This window comes from Rhinolophus hipposideros (assembly GCF_964194185.1).
Source record: "Rhinolophus hipposideros genome assembly, chromosome: 4".
Lineage (NCBI taxonomy): Eukaryota > Metazoa > Chordata > Mammalia > Chiroptera > Rhinolophidae > Rhinolophus > Rhinolophus hipposideros.
Genome location: NC_138050.1, coordinates 76193698 through 76204696, shown reverse-complemented (window position 1 = coordinate 76204696; position 10999 = coordinate 76193698). Strand labels below are relative to the sequence as shown.

Below are 10999 nucleotides of genomic sequence, written 5' to 3'. Positions count from 1 at the left end.
TGTCATTTAAGACAGGGAATACTTCATTCAAACCCATCAGAGAAATGGACAGGTTGGGTTGGTAACAAAGCATCCTGTTTTAAAGCATAGGCCAGTAATTATATACGAGAATACACACTGTTCCATATACATCAACTGGTCAGGCCACGGCTTTTCTTTTTTTATAGTTCTATTAGTTTCAGGTGTAACAATGTAATAGGTAGACATTTATACCCCTAACAAAGTGATAACCCCTCTACACCAATCTACTGCCCCTCTGACATCGTATATAGCTGTTCCAGTTCCACTGACTCTATTCCTTATGCTGTACTCCATATCCTGTGACTATGTATACGTTAAGTTTTAGTTGACATTCAATATTATTCAGCTTCAGCTTCAGCTATACAGTGCAGTGGGTCAGGCATCTACACAGTCTATGAAGTTGTCTCCCTAAGAAGACAATTGTCCATCTGACCCCCCACAAAATCTTTAGAACGTTATTGATTACAGTCCCCCAACTGGCTGTCGTATCCCTATGGCAATCTTGAGACCACAGCTTTTCAATGTTTAAAACAAAATGAGCTTCTGTGTAAAAGGAGCACCTTTGTGACATAATAACTTTAGTATTCCTCTCCTTCTTCCTCACGCTCTCCTTCAACAGAATCCAACCAACCTCCTCATAGTCTCCTTTAAGGACAGCCATATCTTCATGGTCCTCAGAAAACTCTCCTTCTTCCAAGCCCTTACCCACGTACCAGTAAACAAAGGCACGCTTGGCATCCATCAGGTCAGACTCGTGGTCCAAGTGTGTCCAGGCCTCAGCAACAGCTGTGGTGTTGCTCACAGGCACACAGCTTGCTGTACTTTGGGCAGGTCTCCACCAGGTACCACAGTGGGGCGGGGGGGCTGGTAATTAATGCCAACTTTGAAACCAGTGGGACACCAGTCCACACTGGATGGCACACTTGGTTTTGATGGTGGCAATGGTGCATTGACATCTTTGGGAACCACATTAGCACAGTACAACATGAAGCAAGCCACGTATTTACTGTGGCAACGTTCCCATTTCCCCATCTGGTTGCTTGGCTCAAAGCACACATTGGTGATCTCTGCTGCAGAAAGCTGTTCATGGTAGGCTTTCTCAGCAGAGATGAAAGGGGCTTATGTGGACAGAGGAAAGTGGATGCAGGGAAAGGGTATCAGGTTGGTCTAGAATTCAGTCGAGTCAGCATTCAGGGCTCCATGAAATCTGAGGGAAGCAGTGATGGAGGCTGCAGTTTGACCTATGAACCTATTCAGGTTAATATAGGTTGGGTGCTCAATATCGAGGTTTCTAAGACAGATATCATAGATGGCCTCATTTTCAACAATGAAGGCATAATCAGAGTGCTCCAGCGTGGTGTGGGTAGTGAGGTTGGAGTTTTAGGGCTCAACTACAGCAGTGGAAACCCGGGGGCTGGGTAAATGGAGAACTCTAGTTTGAATTTCTTGCCATAATCAACAGAGAGGCATTCCATCAGCAGGGAGGTGAATCCAGAACGAGTTACCCAACCAAAGCTGTGGCAAACCAGGAAGCCCTGAAGAACTGTGTACTGGCCGGCCAGTTTCCAAGCTTGGTCCAAGACAAGGTCAGAGATCTCCTTGCCAATGGTGTAGCACCCATGAGCATGGTTATTGGCAGCACCTATCTTCCTTACCTGTGATGAGCTGCTTGGGGTGGAAGAGCTGACAGTAGGTGCCAGTGTGAACTTCATCAATGACCGTGGGTTCCAACTCTACAAACACTGCCCTGGGTACATGCTTGCAGCACCTGTCTCACTGAAGAAATTGCTAAAGGAGTCATCTCCTTCCCCAGTGGTCTTGTCACTTGGCATCTGACCATTGGGTTGGAAGCCATGTTCCAGGCAGTGGAGCTCCCAGCAGGCATTGCTGATCTGGACGCCAGCCTGGCCAACATGGATGGAGATGCACTCACACATGGTTGCTGCTTTGCAGCTGCCGGGAGGATGGCTGAGAAGAAGAGGTTCTTGCTTCTTACAGCGTGACTCTTAGGCAGTCAAAGGAAGAGAACCTGCATAACTATATCTTAATTCACTTATTCAATTCTTATTTTTGATGGACATTTGAGATGTTTTCTGGTTTTGACTACCACAAAATGTTCTATTATCTATTTTTCTACATATATTTTGTGGCACACTTGTAGGCATTTCTGTTGACCATATGTCAGAATAGAATTTCTGAATCATATGGGATGTATATGTTTGGTTTCAGTAATTATTTGTCGTTTTCCAACATGGTATCAATTCATACTTCCACCAGCCAAAAATTAGATTTCCAGTTTTTGATCCTTAGCCCTTTACGTGGGTATTTTAATCTTATATTTTATTTTGTATTTCCCTTATGATGGTTGAAGGGAATATCTTTTCACATATTTATTAATCATTTAGTCTCTTTTATATGGTGACTATTCCACACTTTTGTTCATTTCTTAAAAGTGATTGTTGACTTTCCCCCATTGATTTTAGGATACCATACATATTGACATCAACTGTATGTTTAAGATATTTTCCTTCACTCCATGATTTAAATTTCATCTCTTAATGATATTTTTAGACAAAATCCTCACATCCCCAGGTGTTCCTCAGCTTGTTAGTTCTCTGAACCTTGTCCTTTTGGGTTTTTATGGAGGTTTCATTACACAGGTATGGTTGACTAAATTATTGGCCATTGGGGATTGATTAAACCTTCAGCTCTTCTCCGCTCCACAAGGGACAGGGCATTGGGCTGAAAATGCCAACCCTCCAATCACTCTATTCATTGATAGTTGGTTCTGTTGGCAAGCAACCAGGCCCCATTCTTAGGTATAGCAAAGGTCACCTCATTAACATAGCAAGAGAGACACATTTGACATTCTCAATTACAAGGGCTTTGGGAGCTATGAGTAGGAATCCTAGGCCACAAACAAATTCAAATGAGGAACATATTTTGGTCACCTGAATAAACAAATACATATTTTTTTCTTGTAAATCATAATATTGCACCCATCAATGTTCTCTTGTTTCATTCTTGCTTTATTTTAAATTATTTTTAGATGCTCTGTACAATTAAGTTTCATTTAGGGTGCCAAGAATATACAATGGGGAAAGAGCAGTCTCTTTAACCAATGGTGTTGGGTAAACAGAATATTCATATGCAAAAAGATGAAATTGGACCACCTTACCTTACACCATAAATAAAAATCAATTAAAAATGGATAAAACACTTAAACGAGACACAAAACGGTAAATTTCCTAGAACAAAACATAAGGGCAAAGTTTCTTGACACTGGTCTTGGCAATGAGCTCTTGGACATGATATAAAAAGCACAGACAAGAACAGCAAAAATAAAGCAAATGGGGCAGATAAGACAAATGAGACCTCAAAAACAAAGAAAAGGCAACTCATAGGGTGGGAGAAAATATTTCCAAACCATACATTTGATTAGGGGTCAATATTTATGATATGTAAGAAATGCTTACTATTCAACAGCATAAAAACAAACAATCTGATTTAAAAATAAGCAAAAAAAAATTGAACAGCCATTTCTCCAACAAAGACATACAAATGACCAGTAGATATATGGAAAAATGCTTAAAATTATCAATTATGGGGGAAATGCAAATCAAAATTGAAATGAGATAGCACCTCACACTTGTTATGGTGGCTAGTATCAAAATACAAATAAGTAAGTAAGTAAGTAAATAAATAAATAAATAAATAAATAAATAAATAAATAAATAAAAAAAAACGTGTTGGCAAGGCTGTGAAGACATTAGAACTTTTGTACATGTTGGTATGGAAAACAGTATGGAGGTTGCTGAAAAAATAAAAAATAGGAATACCATATAATCCAGTATTTCCACTTCTGGGTATAGAGACAAAATTATTGAAATCAGAATCTCTACATATTTGCACTTCCATGTTCATTGCAGCATTATTCACAAGAGCCAAGATATAGAGCCAAAATAATTGTCCATTAATGGATCAAAAAATTAAAATAGTTTCAGAGATCCAGTAATCATTCTGTATCTACCATGTTTTCCCGAAAATAAGACCTAGCCAGTCCATCAGCTCTAATGCATCTTTTGGAGCAAAAATTATATTATATTATATTATATTATATTATATTATACCCAGTCTTATAGTAAAATAAAACAATCTTTGCTCCAAAAGAGGTATTAGATCTGATGATCCGGCTAGGTCTTATTTTTGTAGAAACACAGTACTTCTCATCTATATTGAAACCAATTGAAAACAGAATATCAGAGATATCTGCATTCCCATGTTCACTGCATTGCTCAGAATAGTGAAAATATGGAAATAACCAAGTAGTCCATCCACAGATGAATGGATAAATAGAATGTGATATATTCTTACCATGGCATAGTATTTAGTCATAAAAAATAAGGAAGTCCTAACATTTATGACAAGACAAACGAACCTGGAGGACATTCTGCTAAGTGAAAAAAGTCAGTCACAGGAGGAAAAATACAGGATCACTCCACTTATAAGAGTTATCTTAAATAGTCAACTCATAGAAGCAGAGAATAGAATAATGATTGCCAGTGCAGGGAAATGGGAGAAATGGGGAGTTGTGCAATGGGCATCAAGTTTCAGTTGTGCAAGATGACTAAGTTCTTGATATATACTGTCTGCCATAGTGCATAGTTAACAATATTGTATTGTGCATTTTAAAACTTAGTTAAAAGGTTAGGTCTCACATCAAGTGTTCTTATCAACAAAAAGGGGGGTATGAGGAATTCTGGAGATGATGAATATGTTTATTACCTTGATTGTGGTGATGGTGAGTTAGTTATTCAGTTGTTGTAAAGTTTCATTTATACTACATACATTGAGTTCCAGAGGTCTGCTCTATAGCAGAGTATCTCTAGTTAACAACACAATGTTGTGCACTTCCAAATCTGTTGAGAGGGTAAATCTCATGTTCACAGTTCTTAACACACACACACACACACACACACACACACACAAACACACACACACACACACTGGGGGTGGGGCGGACCACACAAGGAATCTTCTTTGGGAAGAGTCGGACATGTCTATTACCTATATTGTAGTGACAGGTCACAGGTATTTGTATTTGTCCAAACTCATCAAATTGTATAAGTTAAATATGTACAGTATTTTGCATAACAATTATATCTTAATAAAGCTTTTAAAATTGTTTATAGTCAAGTAGTTCTATTTTTTCTTAGTCATTAATAAGGAGGTGAAAAAATGTCAGTGTAGTATTCTTAAAAAAACAAAACAAAAAACACACACAATAAAAACATGCACACTGAACTTTCTTCGGTTCCAAACTAGATGGCCTTTTTCTTCCCTCTCTAGTTTTTTTCTTTTCCTTTTCCCTGTTATCGATGGAATTTTCACTGTGCAATCCAATAGGTTGTTAGATACCCTTGTGACATTGATCTATGAAACAATTTGAGCTCAAGCATATTTTACTGAAGACTTAAAAATATCCAAATTAAGGGCATTATTCAATGTTTGATTTTTCAAAAGATCTTGTGAGCAAAATATTTACCCTACTTGGTACAAAGATTAAGCAGCAATATATCCAGAATCTGGCTGTTTTCTTTCTGTGTTTGACTTTGTTATTCAGACCTTTGCTATCTTATTACACCATGCTTATGTTGCTTCTTTTCCAACAGTTTATTTTCAACTTCTATCCATTCTCTTTACTTTTGGAGAAAAAATCAAATTTATTCATGTTAATCCTCTGCTTAGAACTCTATTTTTGAGCTTTACTCTTCAGGGTAAATACCCAAAAACACCAAGCCACTCAGTGTCCTTCAAAAACTGCTTCCAATCTAACTGACCAAGTATAATGCAACTTAACATCTTAACTTTCTTATATTTCCCGCAAAAATATTTTTGTCTATTCTATGTTTTGCATAAGGTTTAGTTTTCTTTGCAGGGAAATGTTATCCATGTTATTTACTATCAAAAAAAGAAAGACATAAGAAAAACAAAACAGTGTTTAATATGTGATATATAATAGTATTAAATTTAGTATTTTTTGAGCTCCTTTACGAGACAGGATAAATTATAGCTTATCTTGATTATCCAACACAAGTCAACTGAAAAAAGGGGCAAATGAGGATCCCATTGTCAGTGGGATTGTAACTCAGAGACCATTATATTTGCATATATTAACATGTAGCCCAACCTTTTCCTTACTCTGACAGAGGAAACAAGAAATGTTTGTTACTCCTGTAAACCATATGACCCAGCAATCCCTCTCCTGGGTATAGGCCCCAAAATCTGAAAACATTTGTCCATAAAGACCCGTGTGCTCCAATGTTTGTCGCAACTTTATTTATGGTGGTCAAGACATGGAAACAACCCGTGTCCTTTGATAGATGAATGGATAAGGAAGATGTGGTGCATATACACAATGGAATACTACTCCGCCATAAGAAAATATGAAATAGTGCCATTTTCAAAAAAATGGATGAATCTTGAGATTATTATGCTAAGCCAAAGAAATCACACAGAAAAAGTCAAGAACCATATGATTTCACTCATATGTGGGAAATAAAACTGAAAGCAACAAAGGAACAAGACAAACAAAGAAACGAAAACTCAGAGACACAGACAATAGTTTAGTGGTTACCAGAGGGTAAGGGGGGAAGAGGGTGGTAGATGAGAGTAAACAGTGTCAAATATATGGTGATGGAAGGAGAACTGATTCTGGGGGTAAACACACAGTGTGATATATACTAGATGATGTATTACAGAATTGTACACTTGAAACCTATAATTTTACCAACCATTGTCACGCCAATAATTTTTAATTAAAAAAATAAATAAAACAAAAAAACATCTCATGTCTATTATATTACGTTGTACTTAAACTGCTTTTTCAGGGCATTTGTTATTAATATTTCTTAATACTGGCACTTATTCTACTCTAAAATGTTTAAAATGATTTTTCTTTGGATTTCTGTTATTATAATCATTTGACCTTCAAACGGAACCTAACCATATGAACAGCATTTTATAATTTATATAGTAAATTATAAATATACCAACAAGTTGAAGTCTGATAAGACATGTATTATTAACAGATTTCGACAATGTTATATAAACATGGAACACAAATGACTTGGGAAAGATTTTCAAATTAAATTGACATTTCTGAATGATATTTCTTAATTTAATTTCTTTGAAACTATTGTAGTCAAAAATAATCTTTCAATTATTACTCTAAGTGCACAATATTTAAATTGTACTTAGATACCTCAAAATCTATTTTAACAAGCACATTTAATTTTTGTCATATTTTAAAATGTTTCATCTAGTTTAGCTTCTCTTGATAAAGTTACATTATTTAATTCAAACACATTAATTTAAAAAGAGCTTTCCTGAATAATAGAATCAGGAAATTTAATTTAAAAGCACTTTAATGTTTAAATAAAATAACATACATATATTTGTCCCTAAACTTTCCATTCCTGGATGGAATGTGCAAGGTAGGACTGTATTTCATGAGCAATCATTTTACCTGTGGAAGTAATCATTCAACAGAGGTATGATGATACACTCGAATTAGATTCTTATTCATGAAAATTTATATAGCAATTACCCTCGATCATTTTGCTTCTTAAGTGCACCTAAAACAATTAAATACAATATATTTCAAGAAAAAAAAACAAGCTCTGTTTTAGAGTAAATATGATATATCTTGACATGACAGATATCTTTTATCTCCTTCCCTAAGGAACTGAACAGACACTAATGGCCTTGTCCCAAGTTTTTTCCTCTTACCGGATCCATGCATTTTTAATGAAATCTGTTTTTTATTGTAAATTCTGTTTGAAAGTATGTGAAAGGGTTTTGGCATGACCCAAAAGAGAGTTACCTTTTAAAATCAAGATCTAGCAATTCATTCAGAACCTAAAAAGAGCATCCATATAAAACAAAATAGGTATATATGTGTATATATAATATATGACATATATAATATATATAATATATAATATATAAATATATATAAATTTATGCATAGACATAAATTTATGCATGTATATATTTATATATAAATTTGTCTTAAGCAGAGCAAACTAATCTATAATTTGTATCTATATTGTCTTCATTTTTCAAAATAAAAAGACAAGTTTTTAGGTTGCTATATTATCAAAATATTGTTATATTTATATACTACATTAAATAAAAAATACTATCTAAATCCTTTGAGAAAGTGAGACATTAGAAAACCTGATTTACTTGATAGGGAGTCAGAATACAAGAGCACAGTGGGTATGTGCATCTTCCTACATGGGACTCCATGCACCACCCAGTGTGACTGCACGTGGCAAATTAATAATACAGATGGAATGCTACAAGAAGTGCCTGGATTATCAGCCAGAGTGTAGCCTGACAGACTCATGAATCTCCAATTTAAGGTTAAAAACAAAAAGGCTATCGAAAATCTTTGGAGCACTGGAATTTCAAATTAAGAAAGTCTTAGAAGGGAAGTATAAGGAACCAAAGACAACTACAGTTACTGGCTATAGGAACACGAGCATATTGTGCAGAAGGGCTCTTCCCATCAGTTTAATGGTAACAGACAAAGTGATGGTAGATCTCAATGCCTGGGAATAGAATGGGTGATACAGCTTTACTAGAGATGTTACCAGACCAAAGAAGGAAATAAGAGTGAGGGAAATACTGAGAAAAAGAGTATTTATCCACAAGTGGCAGAGCAGTGGATTAATATTCTAATATTTGAATTTAGCTTAAAAAAATCTACTGATTGAAATAAATTTCAATTTAGTGATGCAATAAATAGCTCATCAAATTAGCTGGACATTTAAAATCACATTTGAGTTGTAAGAAATTTTTTTTAAAAATTGTATTTGCAAACACCTTATTAAATGACTGATTATATTTCTAAAAATAGCAAAAAATCCGTTGTGTCCTTGTATTTAAGCTATGAGACAGAAGTTGTTCCTCATCACTCTTTGATACATTATTGATTAGAAAAATGCTCATCTTGGCCTGTGCCATGCCACCATTGTGGTGGATGGGATAAGAAGTATCCTCTTCCTTTAAAAAAAATATTTTAGTTCAGTAAACAAACTTTAGAATTCTTTTCTTTTGGTATGAGGATCATATATACGAGAAATTTTAAAATTAATATACAATTAAAAGGGGAAAATCTGAAGACAAAAATGCTATAATATTTAGTCAGATACCATTTTAATGATTCAAGACAGTCCAGTATAAAAGTTGGAATTTTTCAGATAGCCATACAATCAATTAAGAATAATGCTAAGATGACTATCCCATATAATTAAGTTGGACAATTAAGTTCGTGAACTCGTAGAAAAAGTGCTGCATACCTCATTGCTGAATATCACTACAATCACCTTCAAGGTACTCCCCTTGGGAAGCTATGCACTGATGCCTGTGTCCTTCAAAGCAATTTTGGATCTCTTTTTCTGGAATGGCCATCAGAGCGGTCATCATATTACCCTTGATGTCTTGAATGCCATAAAAGTGTTTTCCTTTCAATGTTTCCTTTATCTTAAGTTAAAGAAAGAAGTCACTGGGGGCCAGATTAGGTGAGTAGGGAGGTTGTTCCAATACAATTATTTGTTTACTGGCTAAAAACTCCCTCACATACAGTGCTGTGTGAGCTGGTACATTTTTGTGATGCAAGAGCCATGAATTGTTGGTGAAAAGTTCAAGTCGTCTAACTTTTTCAGGCAGCCTTTTCAGCACTTCCAAGTAGTAAACTGAGTTTGTCCAGTTGGTACAAATTCATAATGAATAATCCCTCTGATATCAGAAAAGGTACGCAACATCATTGCAACAAGTTCACCAACTTAATTGTCACACCTTGTACTTAATAGAAAATTATACCCAGCATCTAGTTATTCAAATAGTTTTGCATATTTTAATTTATATGCATGTGTTTTAATTTATACCCACTGTAATTGTTTATCTAACATGGCAAACTCTTTAAGGTTGTCAGTCCAGAATGTAGGGTCAGTCTTATCAATAAATAATATCATGATTTTTTATAGATATAGCCCCTGAATGGTGTAATATATAAGAATCTTATGGACATTGAGTAGTAGTTTTGAAATTATGGTCCCTAGGTAGGGAAACTACTAATTTAAGAATTCTACCATAAATAGTTGAATTTTTAAAATCTTAAATGTGTTTTTAAAATTCTATTCTCATGGAAATAAATAATATTTGTTTTTTGCCATCAAAGGCAGGCAGAGAGATGCCATAAAGAGAAAAGAGAAAAAAATAGGAGGTAAGTAATAAGATACAGAAGTAAGGACCATAGCTTAATAAATCGTGAGGGATGGAAGAGGGCAAAAGGGGGAGAGAAAAAAAGAGGGGAGGTAGGGAGGTAGGGAAGGAGGTAGGGAGGGAAGGAGGAAAAGATGGAGGAAAGGAAGTAGGGAATGAGGGAGGGAGGGAGGGAGAGAGAGAGAGAGAAAGAGAGAGAGAGAGAGAGAGAGATTTACAGGTAATTTCACAGTGATTTTTGAGAGCAGAATGCTAAATTCTCAGATATTTTGGGAAATTCAAGAAAATCAGATTATGAAGTGGAGGGGGCTGATAAAATGTAGGCTCTAAGAATCTGTCATCATAGGATACGCCTTTATGAAACCAAGCAAACTTTTGCAGAAAAGAATTCAGGTACATAAAGAAGGCAATGAAGGGAACTGATCAGCTGCTTTTTTATATCCTGGTGGTCTTTCCCGCTTTGGGGTCACTGACACACAGAAGTGCTGAGGATAATCAGAATAGTGAACAAAAACACCACTAAAACAAACTTCATCACATGGTTTTTCGACAGCAGGGCCCAGAATAAAGTCCCTCCAACTCTTACAACCTTCTTAGTCTCTTGAGAAATGTAGCCATGAACACACTTCTCATAACTCAGATATAAACAAACTGAATAAAAAAAAAATACCAAAGCTGTATCTTT

The 10999-nt window shown here is 35.5% G+C and overlaps 1 pseudogene across 1 annotated transcript; it reads right to left on the bottom strand.

Moving 5' to 3' along the window:
* Positions 1–599: 599 nt before the first annotated feature.
* On the bottom strand, positions 600–1958 carry LOC308496632 (tubulin alpha-1A chain-like; annotated as a pseudogene). Its single transcript has one exon. The product of its transcript is annotated as a tubulin alpha-1A chain-like (transcript).
* Positions 1959–10999: the final 9041 nt, after the last annotated feature.